General features: G+C 38.2%; 1 long non-coding RNA gene across 1 annotated transcript; it reads left to right on the plus strand.

Annotated features, from left to right (window-relative positions):
- On the plus strand, positions 1 to 25,932 carry Gm36741. Its single transcript, XR_870388.2, has 4 exons — positions 1 to 108; positions 17,576 to 17,643; positions 19,806 to 19,890; positions 24,729 to 25,932. It is a non-coding gene; the product is annotated as a predicted gene, 36741 (long non-coding RNA).
- Positions 25,933 to 27,641: the final 1,709 nt, after the last annotated feature.

Raw genomic sequence — 27,641 nt, forward strand, 5'->3', positions numbered from 1 at the left:
AATCGTCTCATATGTGTCATCTTAATGTGAAATAATATAATTCGCAAACTTCTAGCACTGGAATAGAATTAAAAGAAGGACCCATGCAAAGCCCTCCTTTAGATCCAGGTGAGGAGATGCCTAAATCCTTCTAATGAAAAAATCACTCTCCTTTTCAAAATATAGTGGAAAAAATGCTTTGTGTGTAGTGTTTCAAGAAATATTTATAATGTTTTGCATGAATACGTGAATACCAGCAAGACTAGAAAATTGATCACCCAGCAAGAAAAACAATTTTGGGAGTAACATGCAAAATGACAGCAAACTGAAACAAAACAAGGGTTGTTACTGTCATTGATTTCTCTCCTTAAAATATATCACAACAGTAATGTTTCTCTTGTGTGTCCCGCTATTGTCTTCTGCACACATTTCCCTATTCAGAATTCTTCAGTGGCATCAGCGTTAGTTAGCTTTCATCCCTGGAATGAAGTACCTGATGTAGTAGTCAACCTACAGAGAAAAATAATCTTTCTTTTGACTGATGGTTTCAGAAGCATCAATACATAAGCGGTTGAATTTATTGCTTTGGTGCCTATACAGGGTATATTTTGGGAATACATGTTGGCACAATTCTCCTCTCATAGTGGTCAGGAAAAAAAAATAGAGACAGGAAGGAAATAATTTGTCCTGGCATACCTCTAATAAATTAAATAACTTCATTCTGGTTCTTGTCAATTCTTTTTTTTAATTAGGTATTTTTTCATTTACATTTCAAAGGCTATCCCAAAAGTCCCCCATATCCTTCCCCCCACTCCCTTAACCCCCCCCCCACCTCCCACTTCTTGGCCCTGGCATTCCCCTGTATTGAGGCATATAAAGTTTGCAAGACCAAGGGATGCCTCTTGGTCTTCCCAATGATGGCTGACTAGACCATCTTCTGCTACATATGCAGCTAGAGACATGAGCTCCGGGGATACTGGTTAGTTCATATTGTTGTTCCACCTATAGGGTTGCAGACCCCTTTAGCTCCTAGGGTATTCTCTAGCTCCTCCATTGGGGACCCTGTGTTCCATCCAATAGATGACTGTGAACATCCACTTCTGTGTTTGCCAGGCACTGGCATAGCCTCACAAGAGACAGCTATATCAAGGTCCTTTCAGCAAAATCTTGCTGGTGTATGAAATGGTGTCTTGGTGTGACTCTAACTAAGGAACTGAAAGATCTGTATGATAAGAGCTTCAAGTCTCTGAAGAAAGAAATCAAAGAAGATCTCAGAAGATGGAAAGATCTCCCATGCTTATGGATTGGCAGGCTCAATATAGTAAAAATGGCTATCTTGCCAAAAGCAATCTACAGATTCAATTCAATCCTCATCAAAATTCCAACTCAATTCTTCAATGAATTAGAAAGGGCAATCTGCAAATTCATGTGGAATAACAAAAAACCTAGGATAGCAAAAACTCTTCTCAATGATAAAAGAACCTCTGGTGGAATCACCTTGTGGACTCTTGTCAATTCTTAAGGGTTCACCATCTTCCAGTGATGCCAAGGGCTCTTAGGAAGATTTTAAATACAAGGAGTTATGAGGGACATTTCAGAATCAAACTATTCGAGCATCCTGTTGTAACTGAAATGTGTATTTACATCTATGTCTATAAACCGATATGACCCAGTATCTTTGTCCCTTCCTTGCTCAGACTATTGCTGTTAAGACTGCTGTAGTCATGCATACACTTCACAATTCTTTCAACTCTCTATTCTCTCTGTATGTACTGCTCTTCTCCCAAATCTGAGGACAACTGTTTTTTTATCACTTCCCCCCACACCAATTTTAATATGTATAAATATCTCATATACCTTAATTCTCTTACAAAAGAATGATCTATTTATTTATTATGGCTCCTCTGTCTCCTCTTTTACCTCTTTTTCTTCTTCTTCTTCCTTCTTCTTCTTCTTCTTCTTCTTCTTCTTCTTCTTCTTCTTCTTCTTCTTCTTCTTCTTCTTCTTCTTCTTCTTCTTCTTCTTCTTCTTCTTCTTCTTCTCTCTCCCCCCTCTCTCTCCCTATCTTTTTCTCTCTCTGTGTCTTTCTCTCTGCCTGTGGGGGTTGTATGTGTATAACTACTAAGTTCATTTACTGTTGCTTGTAGATCAGTACTTTAGGACTGATTATTTGGAATTGGATAATCTATCAGAAAGTTTCTTCCTTGAGAAGATCAGTTCTCCCTTCCTCAGTAGCCATTTATTAACTGTAGCACTTCATTCATGAGCCCTGTAAGATTTTCTCTATCCAAGTTTTCATATCAATTGGTATCATCATTAGGGTAGTCTTCTTTTTCTATTTTTTAAAATAGATTCCTTTATCATACAATATGCCCTGATTATAGTTTCCTATACCTCTACTATTCCCAGTATCTCCCTACCTCTCCTCTCCTCCAGATCTACTCCCTTTCTGTCTCTCGTTAGAAAAGAATAGGCTTCCAAGATAATGGAAAAACAAGACAAATTAAGATATAATGGGTGAAGCAGAAACTATCATATGAAAGTTGAACCCAACCGAAGAAAAAAAGAGTTCCAAGAGCAAACACAAGATTCAGAGATTCACTTGTTCTAACAATTAGGGGCCCCATGTAAATACTAAGCTAATGGCTATAATGTGTACCTAGAGAGCCCAGTGCAGACCTGGGTAGGCTTTGTGCTTGGTGCTTCATTCTCGGTGAGCTCATACATGTCTTGCTTAATTGGTTCAGAGCTTCCTGCTCTGCCGGTCTCCTCCACCACTCCCCCTAGGTCTCACACTCTTCGTGCCTCCTCTTCAGCAGGATTTCTTGAGCTATGTGGGAACAGATTTGAGGAAATCTCCAACTTAGACCCTCTCAGCTTAATGTCTGGCTGTGGGTCTCTGTATATGTTCTCATCTGCTCACACAGGAAGCCTTGATGATTGGATAAGGCATTAGGGGCCTACATGGCTGAGAAATGAGCTGAGGTGGAACAAGGCATCAGATAAAGGCCAAAGACTGAAGATCTCTGATCTTTTAACTCTTTCTTACTGTTCTGGGGGCCAGAGACTGATGGTGTCTGGAAATTTAACTTCTACTGTTCTGTGCATTAGTAAATGCTGATCTTTTACTGTGTAACGCTCTGTGCTTTAGAAAGTGATGATCCTTTTGAGTCTGGGTTACCTCACTCAGGATAATCTTTTCTAGTTCCATCCACTGCCTACAAAATTCTTGATGTCCTCTTTTTTAAGTAGCTGAATAGTATTCCATTGTGTAAATGAACCACATTTTCTATATCCATTCTGCTATGTGGGACATCTAGGGTGTTTCCAGCTCCTGTTTATTACAAATAAAGTTCCTAAAAACACAGTGAAACACATGTCCTTGTAGCATGGTGGGGCATATTTTAGGTATATGCCCAATAGTGTTATAGCTGGGTCTTCAGGTAGAACTATTTCCAATTTTCAGAGGAACCACTAGACTGATTTCCAGAATGGTTGCACCAGTTTGCAATCCCACCAGCAATGGAGGAGTGTTCCTTTTTCTCCACATCCTCACCAGCATGTGCTGTCACCTCAGTGTTTGATCTTAGCCATTCTGATTGGTGTGAGGTGGAGTCTCAGGGTCATTTTGGTTTGTATTTTTTTCATGACTAAGGATGTTGATTTATTTAAGTGCTTCTCAGCCATTCGAGATTTCTCTGTTGAGAATTCCCAGTTTAGTTCTGTACCCCATTTTAAAATTTTTTATTAGGTATTTATTTCATTTACATTTCCAATGCTATCCCAAAAGTCCCTCACATGCTCCCCCACCCACCCACTCCCATTTCTTGGTCCTGGTGTTCCCCTGTACTGAGGCATATAAAGTTTGCACGACCAATGGGCCTCTCTTTCCACTGATGGCCGACTAGACCATCTTCTGATACATATGCAGCTAGAGACTCGAGCTCCGGGGGTACTGGTTAGTTCATATTGTTTTTCCACCTATAGGGTTGCAGATCCCTTTAGCTCCTTGGTTACTTTCTCTAGTTCCTCCATTGGGGGCCCTGTGATCCATCCAATAGCTGACTGTAAGCATCCACTTCTGTGTTTGCTAGGCCCTGGCCCATTTTTAAAATTGGGTTATATGGTACTTTAGAAAGTTAACTTTTTGAGTTCTTTATATATTTTGGATATTAGCCCTCTATTGTATGTAGAGTTAGTGAAGATCTTTTCCCAATCTGTAGGTTGCCATTTTGTCCTATTGAAGGTGTCCTTTGCCTTACATAAGCTTTTCAGTTCCATGAGGTCCCATTTACCAATTCTTGATCTTAGAGCCTGTGCCATTGGTTTTCTGTTCAGGAATTTTTCTCCTGGGCCAATACTTTTGAGGCTCTCTGCCACTTTCTCTTAGATTAGATTCAGTGTATCTGGTTTTATGTTGAGGTCCTCAATCCATTTGGACTTGAGGTTTGTGCAAGGTGATATATATGGATCTATTTTAATTCTATATGCAAGCCACCAGTTAGACCAGCACCATTTATTGTCACTGATAAGTGGATATTAGCCAAAAATACAGAAGACCCATGATGTATCCTGCAGACCATAATAAGTTTAACAAGAAGGAATGCACAAGTGAGGATGCTTCAATCTCACTTAGAAGGGGGAACAAATAATCCAAGTAGGTAGCTGGAGGGAGGAATAAGGACCAGAGAGGGAAGGGGAGGGAAAAAGAGGGCAGGATAAGTTATGGGGGGGAATATTAGTCCAGAGCATCAGGAGAATAGATGGAAGCATGCAGCTTCTGTGGGGGGAGGCGGTTTGAGGGGATCTCTAGAATGTCCCAGAGACCTGGAATGTGAGATACTCCCAGGACTCAATGTGGGTGACCTTAGCCAAAATTCTCAACAATAGGGAGTGGAAACCTACAGAGACCATCACAATAGATAGACAGGGCTGCAAATGGGGGAATTTTTCACAATCAAAATTTCTGACCCAGAATTATTTTTGTCTAAAAGAAATGCAGGGACAAAAATGGAGGAGAGACTTAAGGAAAAGTTTTCTAGTGACTCGCCCAATTTGCGATCCATCCCATGGGTGAGCACCAAAGTCTGACACGATTACTGATGCTCTGTTGTGCTTGCAGACAAGAGCTGTCCTCTGAGAGGCTCTACCAGCAGCTGACAGAGACAGACCCAGAAAAATACAGCCAACCACTAGACTGAGGTCAGGGATCCCTATGGTTGAATTAGGGGAAGGATTGGAAAAGCTGAAGGAGAGGGCAACCCCAGAGGAAGGCCAGCAATATCAGCTAACCAGGACCATGGGAACTTCCAGAGACTGAGCCACCAACCAAAGATCATACCAGGGCTAGTCCTAGGCCCTTGTCTTAGATGGGGTTTTACTGCTGTGAACAGACACCATGACCAAAGCAACTCTTGTAAGGACATTTATTTGGGGTTGGCTTACAAGGTTCATGCGTTCAGTCCATTATTGTCAAGGTAGGAGCAAGGCAGCATCCAGGCAGGCATGGCTCAGGAGGACATTCAAGTTCTACATCTTCATCTGAAGGCTGCTAGCAAAATATTGGCTTCCAGGCAGCTAAGATGAGGGTCTTAAAGCCCACACCCACAGTGACACATGCACTCTAACAAGGCCACACCTCCCAATAGTGTCACTCCCAGGGCAAAGCATATACAAACCACCACAGCCCCTGAGCTCATATATAGCTGAGGACTGCCTTGTCTGGCCTCAGTTTGAGAGGATGTGCCCAATCCTGCAGAGACTTGCAGACCCCATGGAAGGAGGATGCAGGGTGGGGGTGCAAATGCTCAGAGGCAAAGGGGAGAGGGAATGGGAAGAATTGTGGGTGGGGGACCTGGAGCGGTGTGTGTGTGGGGGGGAGTGGCAATGGCTGAAATGTAAATAAAACACTCTTCCAGAGGCAATATATACAGACACACACATACATTCTGGTTGGGTCTGACCACCTTCCTCATTAACTTTACAAGTATTCATGCACATTTACATACATACACCTATACATATGCATATATATTTGGTGGATGGAACAGAAGCCATCAGGAACAGATTTCATTGAGTAAAGCCCAGTCCAGAAAGAACTCATTCCTCCTGGATAAAGCTTTATTGTTCAAAGAAAGAATATTTTATTGCTAAATAAGGAAAAGCCCCTAAATAAGAAAAATCCTACTACTCTTTATTGCTGAAAGAAAGTGGCTTTCTTCCTTCTTTCCTTCCTTCCTTCCTTCTTTCCTTCCTTCCTTCCTTCCTTCCTTCCTTCCTTCCTTCCTTCCTTCCTTCCTTTCTTTCTTTCTTTCTTTCTTTCTTTCTTTCTTTCTTTCTTTCTTTCTTTCTTTCTTTCTTTTTGTTGTTGGTTATTATTGGTGAGTGAGAGAAGCCCTCTGTCTCTTACTGATATCATTCTTAGTTCTTATGCTTTCTCAAGGGAATAGATCACATGGATTTCCAAGCATCTTTACATTCCAAATATTCATCATAAATCAAATAAGGACTTTCAGCAGGAATATTTGCGTGTGTTTCTATTAATTCTCATATCTAAAAAACATTTATTATCTGTCACTAGATCCACAAGTTCATTATGAGCTTAAAGCATTCTTATGTCATAAGTTAGCACAGTTTTGTCAAGAGGCAAATCATCTGCCCTGTGTCTCATTAGTTTTGAAGTTTTGTATAGATAAATCCAGTCAATATTTTATCTTCTGTCCTTATACCTTTGATAAATTGTCCATTCCCAGTTTATGACCTTTAGCTATCAGATGATGGTTTCACAGCTAATCTAAAAGGAATGTTTTCCCTGATTGTAAATTTGTTCCAAGCATGCTTTCCATCCAAGCACAATTAGCCCATGACACACAAAGGTTCACAGAATTCTAATTGGAGTCTTTATACTATAGAGGGCTCAAAATTACTTGTATAAATTTAGGAATTCTATAGAATCATATTAGAAATTAAGAAATCATCAATTTATCTACATAGCATTACTACAATAGAATATATATTTATTAATCTGCAGAAAATCAATCCAATGGGGTAGGCTAATTTCCAGGAATCATTATATTATTTAATAATGACAGGAAAGGTTTCATGTGTTTTGCAAATTGTATCTTGTATCTTGGGTATTCTAAGTTTCTGGGCTAATACCCATTTATCAATGAGTACATATCATGTGAGTTCTTTTGTGATTGGGTTATTTCACTCAGGATGATGCCTTCCAGGTCCATCCATTTGCCTAGGAATTTCATAAATTCATTCTTGCCCTTTGGTCTTGCAAACTTTATATGCTTCAGTACAGGGGAATGCCAGGGCCAAGAAGTGGGAGTGGGTGGGGAGGGGAGTGGGTGGGGAGGGTATGGGGGACTTTTGGGATAGCATTGGAAATGTAAATGAAGAAAATACCTAATAAAATAAATAAATAATGACAGGAAAGGTATATCAACAACAAGAATCAATCCAGAAATGAGATCTCTTAAGGTCCAGCAATTTAGAGTTCACCCATTGCAGAATACAACATGGTGAACATTCTCCAGAAAGCCACTTGTTTTACTTAGTCTTACCTAAATGGCTCCTGACATATGACACTGATTTATAAAAGAATATCATTAGGACATTAGGAATCTTTTTTTTTTTTTCGACCAGTAGTGTTGGTTTATTTTTCCCTAGATCCCCGGTCTATCTAGTTACGAAAGTGATGTTAATGATGGGTTGCTTCTCCCGGAGTAGGACTTATGTCAAATCAGACATTGGTTGGTTCCTTCCGCAAATTCTCTGCCACCATTACTTTAGCACATTTTTCAGGTAGGATAGTTTCTAGGTCACATGTTGGTGCCCACACTTCTTTTTTTGGTAGCCTATAAAGAACCTTCCAACACCAGAGAGACTACAATGTAGGGGTGAGGGTTCCCTGTAGGCACCACTTGACTTCTTCAGGTTCAATGAGATGTATGGGTGTTGTTCCCAGCAATGGAGCCCAGCTGTCAGTTTTGCCTCAGAAGCAGATTGTTTTGTTTGGGAATTTCCATGGGACCCTCTTGGCCCTCTACAGAATGTATCCTGTTGTATTTTATAAAAAGAAAGAGAAACTAGGTATATGTATGGTGGAGGAGCAGTAAGGTGTAGGGGAAAGAGGTGCCTCTGTGATCTCATGCTGAGACATCCCTTCTCCACCCCCCTCAAGGGACCAGCTCCACATGATGGTATAACAGAGAATAGAGTTTACTTAGGGAATGGAGAAGGAAGAGAGAGAGAGAGAGAGAGAGAGAGAGAGAGAGAGAGAGAGAGAGAGAGAGAGAGAGAGAGAGAGAGAGAGAGGAACAAGGAGGAGGAAGAGGAGGAGAAGGAGGAAAGGAATAAAGGCAGATCATGACCCCTTGGAGAGAAGTGGGGAATGGGAGTGTACTGGCTAGTTTTGTGTCAACTTAACACAGCTAGAGTTATCACAGAGAAAGGAGCTCAGTTGAGGAAATGCCTCCATGAGATACAACTGTAAGGCATTTTCCCAATTAGTGATCAAGGGGGAAAGGCCCCTTGTGGGTAGGACCATCTCTGGGCTGGTAGTCTTGGGCTCTATAAGAGAGCAGGCTGAGCAAGCCAGGAGAAGCAAGCCAGTAAAGAATATCCCTCCATGGCCTCTGCATCAGCTCCTGCTTCCTGACCTGCTTGAGTTCCAGTCCTGACTTTTTTGGTGATGAACAGCAGTATGGAAGTGTAAGCCAAATAAACCCTTTCCTCCCCAACTTGCTTCTTGGTCATGATGTTTGTGCAGGAATAGAACTAAGATAGGGAGAGGGGAGGTGCAGCAACAAGAGGACAGAGCAAGAGCAAGAGAGCAAGAGATTGGGTTACCTCACTCAGGATGATATCCTCCAGATACATCCATTTGCCCAAGAATTTCATAAATTCATTGTTTTTAATAGCTGAGTAGTAGTCCACTGTGTAAATGTAACACATTTTCTGTATCCATTCCTCTATTGAGGGACATCTGGGTTCTTTCCAGATTCTGGCTATTATAAATAAGACTGCTATGAACACAGTGGAGCATGTGTCCTTATTACCAATTGGAACATCTTCTGGGTATATGCCCAGGAGAGGTATTGCGGGATCTTCCAGTAATACTATGTCCAATTTTCTGAGAAACTGCCAGACTGATTTCCAGAGTGGTTGTACAAGCTTGCAATCCCACCAGCAAAAGCAGACACTATTGCATATGCCCGCAAGGTTTTGCTGAAAGGACCCTGATATAGCTGTATCGTGTGAGGCTAGGTCAGTGCATGGCAAATACAGAACTGGATGCTCACAGTCATCTATTGGATGGAAGGCAGGGCCTCCAATGGAGGAGCTAGAGAAAGTACCCAAGGAGCTGAAGGGGTCTGCAACCCTATAGGTGGAACAACAATATGAACTAACCAGTACCCTCAGAACTCATGTCTCTAGCTGCATGTAGCAGAAGATGGCCTACTCAGCCATCATTGGGAACAGAGGCCCCTTGGTCTTACAAACTTTATATGCCTCAGTACAGGGGAAAGCTAGGGCCAGGAAGCGGGAGTGGGTAGGAGGGGAGCAGGGCAGGGGGAGGGTATAGGGGACTTTCAGAATAGCATTTGAAATGTAAAGTGAAGAAGATATCTAATAAAAAAACTGAAGAAAAAAAAGAGAGAGCAAGAGAGTGAAGAGGGGGCAAACAATCCCTTTCATAGTGAGTCAGACATATCTGGCTATTGCCAGGCGACTGTGGAGCAGAGCCTCGACTACATGCCAACACATCCTACCACTGAAGCCCTCATTTGGCTCCAAGAGATGGCCAGGTGAGATCCCTATTAGGGTCACTTAGAGTTCAGGAAGGTTACACTGCACTGTTGGCCATTCTAACAGGTGTAAGATGGAATCTCAAAGTAATTTTGATTTGCATTCCCCTAATGGCTAGAATGTTGAACATTTCTTTAAATGTTTATCAGCCACGTGAGATTCCTCTAGTGAGAATATTCCATGTAGATCTGTGGACCATTTTTAAACTGAAATTTTTTAAATAATATCTAGTCTTTTGAACACTTTATATGTTTGGATATCAGTCCTCTATCAGATGTGCAATTTGTGAAAATCTTTCCCCATTCTGTAGGATTCATTTTATCCAATTGACAGCATCCTTTGCCTTAAAGAATCTTTTCAGTTTCATGGGGTCCCATTATTAATTGTTGATCTTGGTGCCTGTGTTATCAGTGTTCTGTTCAGGAAGTTGTTTGCTGTGTTGTTCGCCATTTTATCTTCCACCAGGTTCAGTGTATCTGGTTTTATGTTGATGTTTTTGATCCACTTTGACTTGAGTTTTGTGATAAATATGGAAATTTTTGCATTTTTTCTATAAGCAGACCTCCAGTTTGACCAGTACCATTTATTGAAGATTCGTGGGTCTACCTTTAGCCTACTTGTAGCCCTGGGAGAAGTGGCCTTTGCATTAGCACGGATAGGGATGCTTGCTGGAGTTTGGTTCTGGGACAAAGCAACAAGTTGGGGAAGGTATCCACAGGAGATGTGGGCAGAAGTGAGAGAAACATACGGCTGGTGGTTTTTGCAGCATTAGGGAAGAGACTAGGGGTTGGTTCTGGAGAAATAAAAACTAAAAGGTCTGCAGGTAGCCTACCTAGTTTCTGGCAGTCATGACCTGTGGTTGAGCAGAGGGTGCCTGCTGGAGCTGGGACTGGGTATAGCATTAAGTGGGAGAGGATGTTCTGGGGGATACACAGGAGATGTGGACAGAGGTGAGGAAAGGCTGCATTTGAGGATGAGTTGTAGCACTAGGGGCAAGACTGAGGGATTTTTTTGGGGAGAACAGAGAACAAGGAGAAGGTCTGCTGTAGTACTCTTCTGTAGATGACCCTGTTGTTGACATTTCTGATCATTTTATCAAAATAATTCTTCCTACCCTTAAATATTTTTTTGTTTTTAAGTTTCATTGGTTTTTCTTTTTAAAACATTGCCCTAAATGAACTTTTCATCTTAATTCAATTGTTTAGATTTAAATTTCTTCTGTGCTACAAATATCTCCCTAAATGCAGAGCCACTGCATGGTTAGCTACAGCATCACAGCCTAAAGCAAGCTGATTATTCTTCACAGACCTGCTGAACAAATGAGCATGTGGCTGGATAATATAGCGCTTTTCTCAGCAGGATCTGTATAAACCACATACATTTCAACTTGAGCTGCGGTATGATTATAGGATGAGGATGGAAACACACAAAATATGACAAATATTATGATATTTGATTCTTAAAACCCTACACAGGGCCACAAACTGTGAGGAATTATAAGATGAATGCACTGCACAGTGTTTATACCCCTTCACTCATATACACATTAGAACAAGGAAATTCATTACAAGCCTACTGAGATGCTAGCTAGACATTTGTTACACAAGGAGGTTTGGTGAATGCACTTCAGACATTGTAAAGCATATTATATAACAAGCTGGAATACGTGATTTAATAGAGTAATATAAATCACAACTCTTGTAAACATGTCTAAAAGGAACTTGAATGTTGACTAGGGTTCAGAGCACCCTAGTCTCTTGGGTTCTCTTGCAAAGGACATGAGTTTGGTCCCTTTCATGACTTTGTGAAACTGTGACTCACCAACATGCCAAAATCCAGTTCCACTAGGCTGGACTTAAACTTTTCTATCTGTGGACACTAGGCATGTACATACACATATGTTTAGGCACACATGCATGGACATGAAATAAAAATGATCTTGACAAAACTAAATATGACAATGAGTATCTATGTGAAATGAAGATTACATACGATAATGAACTGACCTATGTGTGAATTAAATTCATTATGACTCATGACAGTTAGCAGATTTATAAAGAATTGTTTCTATTTTATAAAGTAGGAGATGAACACAAATTAGTATTTTTATATGCTTAAAGTATCTGTATGCATGGTGTGTGTGCGTGCGTGTGTGTGTGTGTGTGTGTGTGTGTGTGCATGCGTGTGTGTGTGATGTGTGTGTGTGTATGTATTTCTTTGCACATGTGAAGAGTCCAAAGGAAGGAGTGTGATATGCTTTCGTCAACTTGACACAAACTAGCATCACCTGGAAGAGGGAATGTCAAATGAGGACTTGCCTCCATTAGATTGGTCTGTTGGCTTATCTGTAGGCATTATTATTATTATTATTATTATTATTATTATTATTATTATTAATGATTGGTGTAAAAGAGCCTATCCCACTGTGGAAATAGTCAACCCTGAGCAAATAACCATGGGTCACATAATAAGCAAATAAAATAAGCCATTAATAAGTCATGGAGAACAAGCCTGTAAGATACATTCTTTTAGTTTTCTGCTCTGATTTCTTATCTCAATTTCCCACTATAAAAGACAATAATTGAGATTTTTAAGGCAAATAAATCCTCCCCTGGCCCATGTTAGGTTTGGTCAGTATTTTTTCCCAGCTATGGAAAGGAAACCAGAATATGTGTCTCTCACATAGTTCCTTCCCCACTGAGAGAGGGGCAAAATCTTTATTCTATGTAATGTGAAGTTTTTGTTTGTTTGGTTGGTTTGGTTTCCTTTTTTAATAGTCTGATTTTTGGGAGCTGCAGCAAACTTCAACCCAGTAATAGGAACACAGGCATGTCTGGGGAAATTACCAGCTTTTAATGTAGGTGTTGGAATCTGAACTATACAGTCATCAGTCTTGTGCAGCAAATTGCTGAGCATCTCTTCATCTGAAGGGGATTTTAAAAATCACAGAGACTTCAATGGAGGAGTTGGGGAAGGACTGAAGGAGCTGAAGGGGTTTGCAACCCCACAGGAAGAATAACAATATCAACCAACCAGACCCCCTCGCCCCAAGCTCCCAAGGACTAAACCACAAACTCATGGCTCCAGCTGCATAGGTATCAGAGGATGGCCTTATATGGCAACAATGGGAGGGGAGGTCCTTGGTCATGTGAAGGCTCGATGCCCAAATGTAGGAGAATGCTAGTGCAGTGAGGTAAGAGGGGGAGGATAAATGGGGGAGCACACTCATAGAAGCAGGAGTGGTGGGGATGACATAGGGGGTTTGAGGAAGGAAAACTGGGAAGGGTATTAAATAAATAAATAACCACTAAAAATAAATAAAATAAAAATATTATTATTATTTTATTCTTTGAACATTTCATGCTTGAACATATCCATGCACCACTCTCCCATTTTCCTCAGGTTTCTCTCACCGTATTTCCTTCACAACTCCCTCTCCTCTCCTCTCCTCTCCTCTCCTCTCCTCTCCTCTCCTCTCCTCTCCTCTCCTCTCCTCTCCTCTCTTCTCCTCTTCAAATTTAGAGTCTATAGTCAAATTAGTGCTCTTCAAATGCACAATGGTTTGTCGCCCTCCACTGGAGTCTGTGTAACCCTACCAGTGGCCACATTTTACCAAAGACAAGTGATTGCCTCCCATGCATAAGCCATCAACTAAAAACAGGTTCTCAGCCAGGAATGGCATCCTTATACCATCTGTGCTAAAATTGTTGACTGGCTTCCTTTTGTGAAGATCTTGTATCATTAACCACTCTTCTGTGAGTTTTATATAAGCAACAGCCACCTCACGTCTAGAGAATAGCATTTCACAGAACTACCTCTTCCCTACCAGCTCTTACATATTTGCCACCCTTTTCAGTGTTCTCTGAATCTCTTAGCATCTAAGAAAGGCTAACATTTTTAATTTATGAGGCGAGTATATAAGATTGAGAATTAACATACATGTGCATGGCTATTATTCAAGTTCAGAAATAGAATTTATCATTATCTTTTAGGCTTTTTACATGCGCCATCTTGCCCCATTAACCTCTCTTTTGTCTTCATGGAGCCAAGCCTAGTTTGTAATTTAAACTTTTTAGCAATAATTGTACAATAGTTGTTTTTCACCTTAATTTTTACAGTATTTATTTCACCTAGTTTATTCATAACAAATAAATAAATGTTATTTTGTGAATTCTGTGATAATTTTTATTTTCTATTAATATTTTCTTTCTATACCCATCTACAATTACCGTCTATAACTGCAATTCATTCTTCCTTGCTATCTTCTTCCTCTCTCTTCCCCTCCTTCTTTTGAGATAATGACTCACGATCGTGGCCTCATTTCAAAGTCCTACTCTTCCTATCTGCACCTCTCAAGCTGAGGTTCAAATTATTGCTTCCACACCCACCTCAATCCACTCTGTCTGTTATGATAATTATTATTCTTTCTCAAAATTTAACCATCTAGTTAGACTCTTATTAACAAGCATTTTAATTATTTTATATCATTACTTGTAAGCATCTGCAAAGATTATTTTATTCATCTTCTTCTGAGATGTGCAACCATTTCTCCAGAGGGTATAAAAACCAATAACATCTTCACAGACTGAAAATAGTGCAAATTTACTTTACTAAAACTTTACTCTTTTTATTTTTATATATGATATATACAGCTTTATAGTTGATGTATGTGTAAAAAGACGATGTTAACAATTTTAAGGAAAACAACTTCTTTATTAAAAATATTACATAGTTTTAATTTGCATATACCAGATTTTGACTCATCCCAAGTCCAAATCACTGCAGACCATGTGACTTTGTACTTCAAGGCTTGTTTAACATAGTAGTATTTGTGTATATTCATATGGATTATGTTGCATAACATTGTTTTTATAAATGTTTGTATTGTAGGAAGAGCATAGTCCCTTCTGTACCCCATATCTTTTTTCTCCATTGCCATTATTCCAGTATTTTATGTAGATATATAAAATCTAGAAACCACAAATCAGCCTTTCTAATACTGGCTAGCTTAATTTGCTTAGTGATTTGCATGATGTGATTATCTTCAATTGCATTCTTTAGTTCTCGAGTATATATTGTATATATAATCACATTTTTCGTTAACTGAGTTCCATGACAATTTTATGCACATATATAATTCATTCTGGCTGCTCTTCCCCACACTGTCTCTATCCCCCTCCTGTCTTTACCCAACTCCCTTTCTGGCTACTTCTTACTTTGTTATATTCATGAATTTCAGTTTTGTTGTGCAACTCATGTATTTTAACCAAGGATACATGTGCAAGTATGTGATTCAATATTATCCATGGTATCCTGGAGAATCACCAGTGGGTATACAACTGAAGGCTATGACTCCTCTTTTCCATGAGTCTATCTACATAAAACATCCTTGTAATTGACAGAGGCCTCTTATCCCCTTCTTAATTCTTGCCTACTTGTTGACAGGTCCCAGTGAATCATCCTTACATTGGAAGTTGGTAATTGCAAAGTCTTTGTTTTTATGGCATTTCATAGGCTTTACCCTTGTCTCCTGGCACACACACACACACACACACACACACACACACACACACACACACACACCAGTATGTTGTTGCATTAGGTACACTAAACAACAGATAATATTTTCTTCAAGTGGCTATAACCTGTTGCAATAAATTTTGAGAGGGTTTACAGTAGCATGAATGGGTTTCATCCTATGAAATAAGCTTTGAATAAAGAGCATGTTTGGCTAGTATTGTAATAGTCATGACACTATTGCACAAATGAACACAGTATTGCAGTTTACTGTAAGACATGGGTATTATAGTTCATAAAGTTAAGAGCTGAATAAGGTCATTGATCACTTTTCTCTTCACCCTTGGCATACTGTATATCAGCTTCTAGCCCTGTGGACACTACCCATCACAGAAGATGTTTCCCGGTAATTTCCAGTCTTATTTCTTTAAAAATGCAAGCATGGTGTTTGATAGCTTCACATTAGTGTTTTCTCATCTATTTCTGATGAAAAGCCAATAGAGTCAGAAAGAACCAACCTTTTCTTCTGGAGAGGAATGATAAGGCAAACAAGGAATAACCAAAATGATGAGGTTAGCAAAAATATTTATAAAAACCCAGATATTTCTACTGAACACAAGATTTGGAAAGGAGGTGCCCAGCATGGCTGAGAAAAAGCTCTTCCTTGAAGGTTTGGGCTATTTAAAAAAAGCTAAATGCCAAGTATGGTATCCTTGGAACTTCTATTTAAATGCAGCATTTGTTAGATTAGCTAGATCATAGCCTAGAAGTCATTCTAATAAATCCCCTTTACATATAACATATAACACATAATACACACATAATATACAACATTATATAAGATATAACATCATATAACATACATATAATGTGTAACATGTTTATATATATATATATATATATATATATATATATATATCATACTTTTTGTTACTCTAGAGAACCTTGACTAATACATATGTGTAGACATCCAGTTATCTCAAGACTAAAGATTAAAAAAGCTCTCTTTCTTTTACTGTACATGTTTAGCACCTGTCAAAAAGTAGGTGAGCATAATTGCAATAAACTGAATTTTAAAATTTCTCTTCTCTGTTGTTGGACACCTAAGCTGGTTACATAACTATTATGAATAATTCTGTAAAAAATTATTGACATGCAGGGGATTTCTAGGATACCTTAACCTAGAGTTCTTGAGGAATTACTTAGGGGTGGTACAATGGGTTATATGATAACCATGGTTTTAGTTTTATGAGTGCGTTATCTTTTAATATTGGTTTCGATTGGTGAAAACCAATGGGAGGTTGGTCTTTGCTTGTAAAGTTGAATTGTTGAACCAAATTTCCAGTGATGACATGACAAAGTAAAAAGTTCAATCATAGAAATTCTTTGTTCAAAAATCTTCCAATGACTTCCTTTCTCAGAATGGAAAGCAAGCTCTCTATGATGGTTTGCTATAACATGCATGATCTGTAACTACTTCTGTACTTGTGATCTAATTTTTCTTCACTCTTTTCTCTGGTCAGCTAAGGTCATTTTTTTTTCTGTTGATGGAACACCCCGGATGTATTCCCCCTATGCATCTTATATACAACAACTTATTCTGTAAGGACCATGCCCCCCCCTCCTTTTTTTTTTCATGAGACAGCTGTCATACTATAATCACTAGGTCTAGATGAGATGCTAGTTAATATGCACAAAACCTACACAGGTTCAAGACAGATGAGGTTTTGGCATTGAGAGGGGGAAGTGAACATGTGAGTTTGGGAGGTCCCACTGCTAACCAAAAAGATATCTCCAGTTGACACCCACTGACAAAGGTAGAAATCAGTTTTCTCTAATGGAGTCTCAGGGTAGACTTGATGACCAGGAGTAGGTGACTAACACACGAATAGAAGTTAATATGCTATTGCTATGCCACGGGTGGGACTTTTAACATAAAGAAACATTTATTTTAAAAATTAAAGAATATTCTACATCTTACTCAACATGGTGTTCCAAACAAGTATAAAATATATATTTTCCACTTTCTTCCTTTGCTGAGAGATTGCATTATTTATTTTACTCTCAAATACACTTAACATGCATTTCCTTTATTACTATTCCTTAGAGAAGGAGATAATGTATTCTTATTAAACTGTTTCTTTTAACAAGATGTGATGTGTATTGGAAAACTAATATCTTTAAAACTTTGGAAAATTAAAAACAGGATGGATGATTTGAAAATCTCTACAGAGTCCTATAAATACTGTTTTTCTCTTAGATAATCTATGAAATGCTGCTTCTGCATTTTATTGCCTTAAAAGGGAAAACTACAAAGAAATAAAATCAGTAAGTATGTCATTGAACATAAACTCAATAGTATTAAAACTAAATTTAAGTTAAAGTTTCCCAAATGAGCACGTTGTAGAAACTCTTTCACATTCTCGCTTCTCGTGAACTGTTCCTCCATCTCTCCTGACTTCAATGTAAAATATAGTTCAAGACCCTCATCACTTTCTGGGTAGATTATGTGGTTGTCATGGATTATAAGATGATGCTGTAGTTTTCTGTCAAATGTTAGTACTCACAGTTCTGACAAACCACAATGTGTTCCAAAGCTTCCAGGGAAAGGTGGACCCTATCACAGTGAAATATAAATGTTAGTTTTCTGTGGTCAATATAAGACTCACTTTCTGTTCGTCCTTAGTGTACTGTTAAGATATATGTATCTCAGCACCAGTAACATAAGTAGATGTTCCTGCTAAATAGGGTTTCTATGGCTTTGTTGAAACACCCAGGCCAAAATCATGCTGGGAAGGGAAGGATTTATTTAGGTTATACATCCATATCACTGTTCATCAATAAGGGTAGTTAGAACAGGAATCTGGTGGCAGGAGCTGATGCAGAGATCACGGAGGTGTGCTGATCACTATTATTCCTTATGGTCTTATCAGTCTGTTTTCTTACATAATCCAGGAACACCATCTAGGACACCACCCACAATGGGCGTGTCCTTCCAACAAAATCACTTAGTAAGAAAATGCCCTACAAGCTTGCTGATAGTCCAATCTTATGAAAGCAATTTCTCAATTAAGGTTCTCTACTCTCAGATGATTCTAGCTTGACTCAAGTTGTTATTAAAAAACAAACAAACAAACAAAAAACCCAAAATAAAAAAAATCATGGATTTATTTATAGCTTTTTTAGAATTCTCTACACTGATTTTCACAGTGTCTGCACCAGTCTGAAATCCTAGGAAGAGGGAATGAGAGTTTCTTTTCCCACACAACCCCCTCTCCTAATGTATTGTCAGTTGTTTTACTGATTTTTGCTATTCTGAGGAGGGTATGACTAAATCTCAAAGTTGTTTTGACTCGGATTTCGTTTGTAGGGACGGTGAACATTATGACTGAGGTATACTGTGCCCTGGCATACTCACAAAGATCTGAATCCATGTTGGATCAACCATGTGCATTGCTGTTCTATTTACTATAGATAAGAAATGGAAACAGCATAAATGCCTTTCAGCTGATGATAGAATAATGAAGATGTGGTGCCTCCGCACTATGGAATTCTATTTATCTGTACAGAAAAATGAAATAATGATCTTTGCAAGTAAATGGATGGAACCAGAAAAGGCTATATGAAGTAACAAAGAAAAACATACGTTGCATGTTCTTTCTCTTTGGAGGCTCTGAGCTCGAATGTTATAGGTGTGGATACGTATCCTGGTGTAACTGCAGACCAAGGAAGTGAAAAAGGACCATGAGCAGGGGAGGAGACTTAAACAATAGAGAGGGAAATGACAAGGTACAGGTAATCTGATCTGAGAAAATGATGGAGAGCTCTTATTAGGGAGAGAAAGGGGAGTTAATAGAGAATAAAGAAGGTAAAATAACAGTAAAGATGGCTGAAAAATCATAACAGATCATACTATTAACTACCTAAAATTAAAAAAAAAACAACATACTACATATAAGCTCATGTAGGAAGATACCTTACAAAATCCCACACACCTGGCATCAGAAGCCTACCTTTGACCCATTGGACAGGGTTGTTCAAGAGAATTTGAAGATATTGCAGACTATTATTGTTGACCTTGGTTGTCCTCCAGAGGTGGAAGGTAAGTCTGTTGCTGAAGACACTATTCATTTCAGACATGGGGTCCTGGCTTGGAACTGATATGACTGCCTGCTCCCTGAGGACTAGCTTTTAACATTTCAAAGGAAGGAAACAATGTAACCAGCTACATCCAAGAATCACAACTATTTAGTGTGGAGTAACAACACAAAGGGTGCAGTAGTGGCCTGGATGCCTTGATGGTAAACAACAGATCTCTAAGTGGACTAAGAATTGCTCAACCAGATGGATACTATTCTTGGTTCTGGAATCCTAGCCAAATGCGTAGTACTAATAAAACCATGGATCTTGAAGGAAAACCCACATACATCACTTAACTAAACCAACCCATTTCCTAGTTATATTATAAATATTTATCTTTATGCCTACAGATATACCCCTCATCAAGGAAATGTTTCTTTGCAACAGATGGAGACCACTTTAGAAAACTACAACCAATTACAAAACAGAGTTGGGGTACGTAGTAGCAGTGGCTACATCTTCAAAATACTCTTGCTGTACCTAAGGTTCAGGAAACAATGCAGAAGAGGAGGCAGAAAGATGAACCAGATGAAAGAAAGAACCAGATGAACAGGGAGATTGATGTGAGAATGTGTCTCTAGAAATGCCAAAAATTACATCAATAAGTTCTCAGCAACACAACTGCCTAAACTTGATCTGATCAAGAACAACAGTTAGACATGTTAAACATGGACAGGGAAAGTCCAGGATACTTCAACCCTACAAAAGAACCACAGGCAACTAAGAAAAGCAGATACTGGAAGAAATAGTCCTCCCCATGGAAGAACACACCAATTGTTTACCTAATACCAAATCATCAACCCTGAAAACATTCATAGAAGTAACATGATACAGACTATGCAAGATATATTTAGGAACATTTATCTATATTCGTATACATATATGTAACAACAATTTATAAAAGAGATGAATTTGAAATAGAGCAAGATGTGTATAAGGGCATGCTATGGAGAAAAGAGTAGAAAATTATGCAATTATATTGTAACCTCAAAAATAAAAGAAAATAGAAAATAATCTGCACAATAAATCAAAGAGAAAGGGCAAATGAAAGAAAGGCATTAGGATATCAATCTTATAGACTTGTCTTTGTAGAGCAATTCTCCACCTGGGGCCAATGGTTCATAAAACCTTGATCTTATATATCTATATACCAAGGGCAATTGCTTCTCCCTAACAAATGAAGTACAGATCAACCTTCAGTTAGTCTCTACCATAGACACTTGAAAATCCTTAGGACATTAGCTTCTTTTTTCCTCCATGATATCACATGCATGTACACAAAAATACACACATACACACACACACACACACACACACACACACACACACACACACAAATGGAAATAACACTATACTTGATCATTGTAAAAAATAAAGTTAGAAAACAGCTTAATAACAAACAATATGTATAATACTTAAATTCAAATTCTGTTTCTTGTGTCAAATGGGCCAAGCATCTTACTTGAGCACCAGTCCTGAACTTTCACAGTATCCTATGGTTCTTCAAGGAGGAAACTATGTTTCTTCAGGTTCTTCAGTGTGCTGTCATTTTCCTTTTTCAGTGATTTAAGTGACATACTTAGACTCTTACTAAAATGAATAGGTATCATCTATTGGAGAGAACACACCAGAGAGTTTCTCATTAGCATGTAAACTTTGAGCCAACATGTTCAAATATCTGTGTGTCAAAAAAACAAAACAAAACAAAACAAAACAAACAAACAAACAAAACCCACAAAAACCCAAAAAAAACAAGAAAGCAAGACTCAAGAGAAAAATAGCTACCAAGCAATGGAGAGGACACAGGCACAGACATTGCCAGAGAACACAGAGTTTCTGAACAGTTTGATGATGGATCCCCTGGCTGATGGAATGTGAGTTAGCAGTTAGAGATTATGAAAAAAATAGAAAACAGACCTGAAGGCATGATAGGATATCCAGGAACTAAGTGCAGAGGATACAGTTACAATAGGATCCTGGACAGGATGGTTAAACAGAAAAGGCACATCTAAGTAGAACATGTCCAATAGTGGAGAGAGGGAACTTGTAGAGTCTATCTCCAATAGAAAGACAGCACATCAGGTGGAGTGATGGGATTGTCATCCCATGTCAAAAGCTCTGACCCAGAATTGTTCCTGTCTAAAAGAACTGCAGGGACAAATATAGAGAAGAGACTGAGAGACTGAGGGAAAGGAGGTTCAGTGACCCGCCCAAATTGAGATCCATCTCAGGGGGAGGCTCCAAGACCTAAAACTATTACTGATGCTATGGTGTGCTTAACATTTGTAATGTCAGTAAATAAAATCACCAATAGACAGGAGCCTACTAGCATGGTGGCCTCCGGGAGGCCCAACAAGCAGATGACCAAGACAGAGGCAGATACTTACACCCAACAAATGGACTCAACCTGGGGGCCACTGTGGTTGAATTAGGGAAAGGCTGGAATAAGTTGTGGAGGAGGGCGACCCCATAGGAAGACTAGCAGTCTCAACTAACCCCAGGCCCCTGAGATATCTCAGGCACTGAGCCACAAACCAAACCATACACTAGCTGGTCCAAGGCAGAGCACTGCCTAGTCTGGCCTCAGAGAAGAGGCACCTAGCCTTAGAGAGACTTGAGGTTCCAGGGAATGGGGAGGCCTGGCAGCATGAGGGGATGGGGACATCTCTTAGAGATGGGGGAGGAAAAATGGGAAGAGGAACTGTCGAAGGGTAGAAATGGAGGGGGATAACATAAAAAAAGAAGATTAAAGATAATTACAAAAATAATTTTTAATGTTAATCATTTCACACATGTATTTTTATCAGGTTTCACCCACTCCCAATTCCTCTTTCTTAAAACAAAGAAACATAAAAATGAAAATTTATTAAAAAGGGCATTCTGTATGAATAAACAAAGAAGAAAGTAGTGCAGGAACAAGACAAAGAAATGTCAAAGAAATTAGGAATAAGGCAGCTAATTTTTATCTTGTTGAGACTTTAGGTGGGAATGTTTTGAAAAGAACATAGTTGAAAAAGTTTAAAACAATCAAAATGCTTATCACATTTTTTCTGTTAATTTCAACCTCAAATATAAACCTGCTCTGTAAAATATAAAACAAAAATAAATATTTATCCTTCTACCTAAAAATGACATTATTTTTGTTAGCTCAATTACCCAAAATATGATAACTAAAACATGTGTGTTTGAAAAATAAATGAGCTAACATAGAAAATGAGTGTGAATGTGCTCATTAATATTATTTATTCCTTAATGACTACCATCTAAGAATGCATTCTTACTGCTCTGAAGAAAAGATTATTCATACTACACACACACACACACACACACACACACACACATTCATATACATGTACTTACAATAACATTCTTAGAATTATTTCTTTGTTCACTGTAGAGCATTTAAGTTTCTTCATGCTCACTTACATCTGCTTCAATTATGTTTCCAAAAAAAAAAAAGATTATTATAAGGTCAGTTAATTTCAGCTTAGTGTTCTTTCCTTATTTGTTTTTATTACTCTCTTATTCTTTTGATTTTATGCTGGAGATGAAGGTTATGCATACTGAACCATGCTGTCCCACTGAGATAAAACACACAAGTCTGCTGGGTGATTTTTCAAAACAATGATACTTACATCCTGAATAATTTTATTTAAATCCTAATGATGTCTTTTATGATCATGCTAAGTTTTTTTTATCACCTAATCACTTTTTAATAAAATAGTAATTGTTGTGAACAGTGTTAAACTTATTTAATGGACATAACCAAAGTCGTACTAAATTGGTAGGTACATCATAGTTAATTATAATGAAAATAAGATTGAGCATATGGAGATATATGTAATGAATATGTGAATGAATAAAACATTTGTACCCAAATCTTAATTACCATAGCCATTCAAAATGCCTATTAAATGTATGATTGATATGTAATAGCACGTAATGCTTATTACTTAGAGTAAGTTATGGTTAGTACTCTTCTTTATAAGTAACCATTGTTATGGTTCTAAGCTACAACTTAAACAAGCAAAATAGACAAAATTTATGTTATATCTATAAATTCAGATGTTATGCTTATACAAAGTATATTAACTCATTTGAATCTTTAAGAAGTCTATAAAGAAAGTATTTCTGCTATGAACATTTAAAGAAAAAATAATATATTCTCAAGTGTAATATTTGGTTGCATTACAACCTTCATTTGTGTCTCTATCAACTCAAAAAGTTGACTTTGTAACTCTCACTTTTTTTTTTTTTTGTCTCACATGGATACTTGTTTCTATGACTTTGGGAAGATACATGTTCTACGTACACATGTTCTCATGATCTGTCTTTCAATTCTTACATGTCTTTTGATGCAAAACAATTGCCAAAGTAAATTATGTAAAAGAAGCCTGCTTAGCACAGTACTGTGAGTCAGGGGTTACAGCTGTGATGTAGCTGATAAGAAAAAAAAATAACAGAAGAGTTTTATAAGCACAAAACAAGCCTGTGATAAGGGAGATTATCTACAAATGCATTCCTGGAAATTAGCCTTTGTGTTAGCAGTAAATCTTTTTTTTTTTTTTAATTTCCTTGAGATAAGAACTTTTTAAAAAAATTTTTTTCCAAATTTTTATTAGGTATTTTCTTCATTTACATTTCAAATGCTATCCTGAAAGTCCCCTATATCCTCCCCCAACCCTGCTCTCCCACTTCTGGGCCCTGGCATTCCCCTGTACTGAGGCATATAAAGTTTGCAAGACCAAGGGGCCTCTCTTCCCAATGACTAGGTCATCTTCTGCTACATATGCAGCTGGAGACACGAGCTCTAGGGGTACTGGTTAATTCATATTGTTGTTACACCTATGGGGTTGCAGACCCCTTCAGCTCCTTGGGTACTTTTTCTAGCTCCTCCATTGGTGGTCCTGTGTTCCATCCAATAGATGACTGTGAGCATCCACTTCTGTGTTTGCCAGGCACTGGCATAGCCTCATGAGAGACAGCTATATCAGGGTCCTTTCAGCAAAATCTTGCTGGCATATGCAATAGTGTCTGTGTTTGGTGGCTGATTATGGAATGGATCCCAAGGTGGGGCAGTCTCTGGATAGTCCATCCTTTCATCTCAGCTCCAAACTTTGTCTCTGTAACTCCTTCCATGGGTATTTTGTTCCCAGGTCTAAGAAGGGGAGAAGTATGTACATTTTGGTCTTCCTTCTTCTTGAGTTTCATGTTGCTTTGCAAATTGTATCATGGGTATTCTAAGTTTCTGGGCTAATAATATCCACTTACAGCCAAAAGCTGGAAAGAACCCAGATGTCCCTCAACAGAAGAATGGATACAGAAAATGTGATACATTTACACAACGAAATAAGAACGTTTGCTAATGTGTGGAAGGAAAATGGAAAACGTATTTGGAGCCCTTGCTGCATTGCCGGTGAGATGAATTTACTTTAGACTGGGTGGGCAAAAGGAGCCTCAGAAGGCTACAAGGTAAGACATATTGTTAGATTTCATAAGATTCTAAATTTAATGTATGCAAAGAAGCTGGGGCACAAGAGTAACAGGCAGAAGAGCATAGTTTGTAACCATCAGATGTTTCCTGTTTTGAGGATAGATCTTTGGGAAGAAGGGAAAAAAATAACAGTAACTATATTTAGGTAAACAGAAAAATCAATTTACATTTGCCTCCTGTTAGACACCATAGCCTGTCTTCTTTTATTGGGCTTCTAATCTCTTCTGTATATGTTTATCATTACTTTGTTATCAATTCTAACTTTATCTACTTTTTCAGAGTTGGTCACTCCAAATATTTCCATAGTACATAATACAACAGTCACAGGATGTAAGTTAATGACAAAGAAGTTACAAATACTGTGACAGATGTTCTACCAAAGCAAAGAAATGTTAATGAAACATGGCAAGACCTCGTAAAAGGCTTAGAAGATAATAGAAAATTTGTTTCTGAACCTGAAGAGTGACCATGAACACGTTTATGACTCCTGAGAGAAATGCTGTTAGAAGCTTGTCTTGACAAATCGGCCTTCATCCAACCAGCCACCAAGTTAATAGTGTGTTTTCATATCATTCATAACAAGGATTTCATTCTCCTTTAAATACTGTGGTTTTGACCCATTCAGAAATAAATTACCTTTAAGAAAACTGATGCATTGTAATCAACGTAACTATGCTTTAGCCTCCATGATGTACTATACTTATTTTCCTTTTGACCCAGTCATGCCTCTGATTCAGAACAGTGTATGTATGTGTAAGATGTGGTAGATAGCCCAAGGTCATTCACTGAAAACAGCATGAGATTGAAAACAACACCCTCCCTCAGACAAAGAAAAATGTTGAAAATAACATATGGTTATAGATTGACAAAAAAAAAAATCTGATTTTGGCTTTGTGGGCTATTCTGAGTCAATATGGCATACAACAATTTCCTCCCTTGTGAGACTCCTGGCAAGATTGACAAAACAAATAAATAATAAATAAATAAAAATTTAAAAAACGATTTAAAAAAATCTCATTCTCTTTTTATACCATATTTTCTGTGCTGTTCAATAAACAGAAAGAACTGCATTTGTTTGAGAGATCCATTTAGATCAGGTAAGATGAAAGATCTATGCAAATCAGATCAACTTTCTTTTGCATTTTACCAGGTCTCTACATAGTTTAGAATTAACAATGCATATCAAGTCAACATTTAATAAAAAAAGAAATGCATCTTCAGCACCCCAGGCAACCTAGTAAGTGTGAGAAAGTCAAGTGGATGTGATTCATGTGTAAGTCAATGTAATATGATATGCGATCTGTTTCACAAAGCTCCTGTACATCATAACAGTTGTAAGTAATGTAAATGTGTGCATACCTTTTATGACAGTTAGCCCTCTATAGAGTAAACAAATTTGCTTGGATTTCAAAACCTTCCTATGCAACAACATTCCAGATAACATTTTAGTTGGATTATAAAGATATCATTCATGAGATTGCATATCAATGAATGAATGAAAACACTTGATTTAATGCCTTCCTCTCCACATGCCTTGTAGAAAAGTAAAGTTGAGTGTCATGTGGTTGTGCTGGACATAAACACTTTTTCTTACATGAGAACAGATTTTCATGCCATGAAAAGACTGTTTAAAATAGAATACAAGTTGCATTTCAAACTCTAACAGGAATGTAGCTACATTTGTGAGGTACCTCATTTTCCTAGAAGTTTTTGTTGTGCCTGTGGACACTGTCAACATCAATCTACTTCTGTAACAGTGCAGAAGGAAGCTGACAAAGGAAGCTCCGTGATCTGGGAACGAGCTCACTGCTGAGCCTGTGACCACATAAAACAAAGAGAAGTCTAAAGCACAACTGACTGTGGCTGAGGACAGTTGGCACCATGCACTGGAAGTTTTAAGGCATCACAAGGAAAGATAAATCCTGTTCTGGAAGAGTCAGTAAATATCCATGTGGTTAAGTTACCAGCAGCAATGTGTTACGCCCAGTGCCATCTACTTATTCTATGACAAATTTCATAAAAGAGGAAAAACAAAATTAAATGACTTTGGTAATGTGATCATAATGCCTATTCATTTTCCATGACTTTTTACTTTGATAGAAAATGTCTTCATTTATATGATAAAGAAGGCCCCAGTCTTTGCTGTGACTGGAGCATTTGCCAATTCTCTGCTCAAGTGCTTTTAACTCCTGATTAATTGGCAATTGGACAAAATTATACTTTCAATTGCTCTCTAGGCTGTCTGTAATCAATTTAAGATGAGCTGTCTTCAAAAACAAACCGAACATTAGTTGAAAGAAACACAAAAGTGCTTTATGTGATATGAGGTCTTTGTGTCTGTAAGTGTAACCATGAAAAGGTAACACAGAGGCACCAACAGTTTGTCTTGCAATGACCTACTCTCAGTTCACGGGAAGAATGTCGAAAGTGCCTCTGCATACACTATGGACTGTGGAAGGCTTGGGCATGGCCAGCATCTGTTGCTGGTAGCTCTGTCCAGCTGACTAGACAAGGGAACCTAGTACCTTCTTAGCCTCTTGCTTCTTCACCATTTGGTAAGATCACAAAGAAAACAAATGATTTTATATGTTATAGTCATAGTCAGTTGGTCAGTTCTTTAAATTATTAAGATAATACACAATGAAATATATTTGCCTAAACCTGTACTATGTTCTTAATCTCTGCGTTTCTA

This window comes from Mus musculus, chromosome 8 (genome assembly GCF_000001635.26).
Source record: "Mus musculus strain C57BL/6J chromosome 8, GRCm38.p6 C57BL/6J".
NCBI classification, from domain to species: Eukaryota; Metazoa; Chordata; class Mammalia; order Rodentia; family Muridae; genus Mus; species Mus musculus.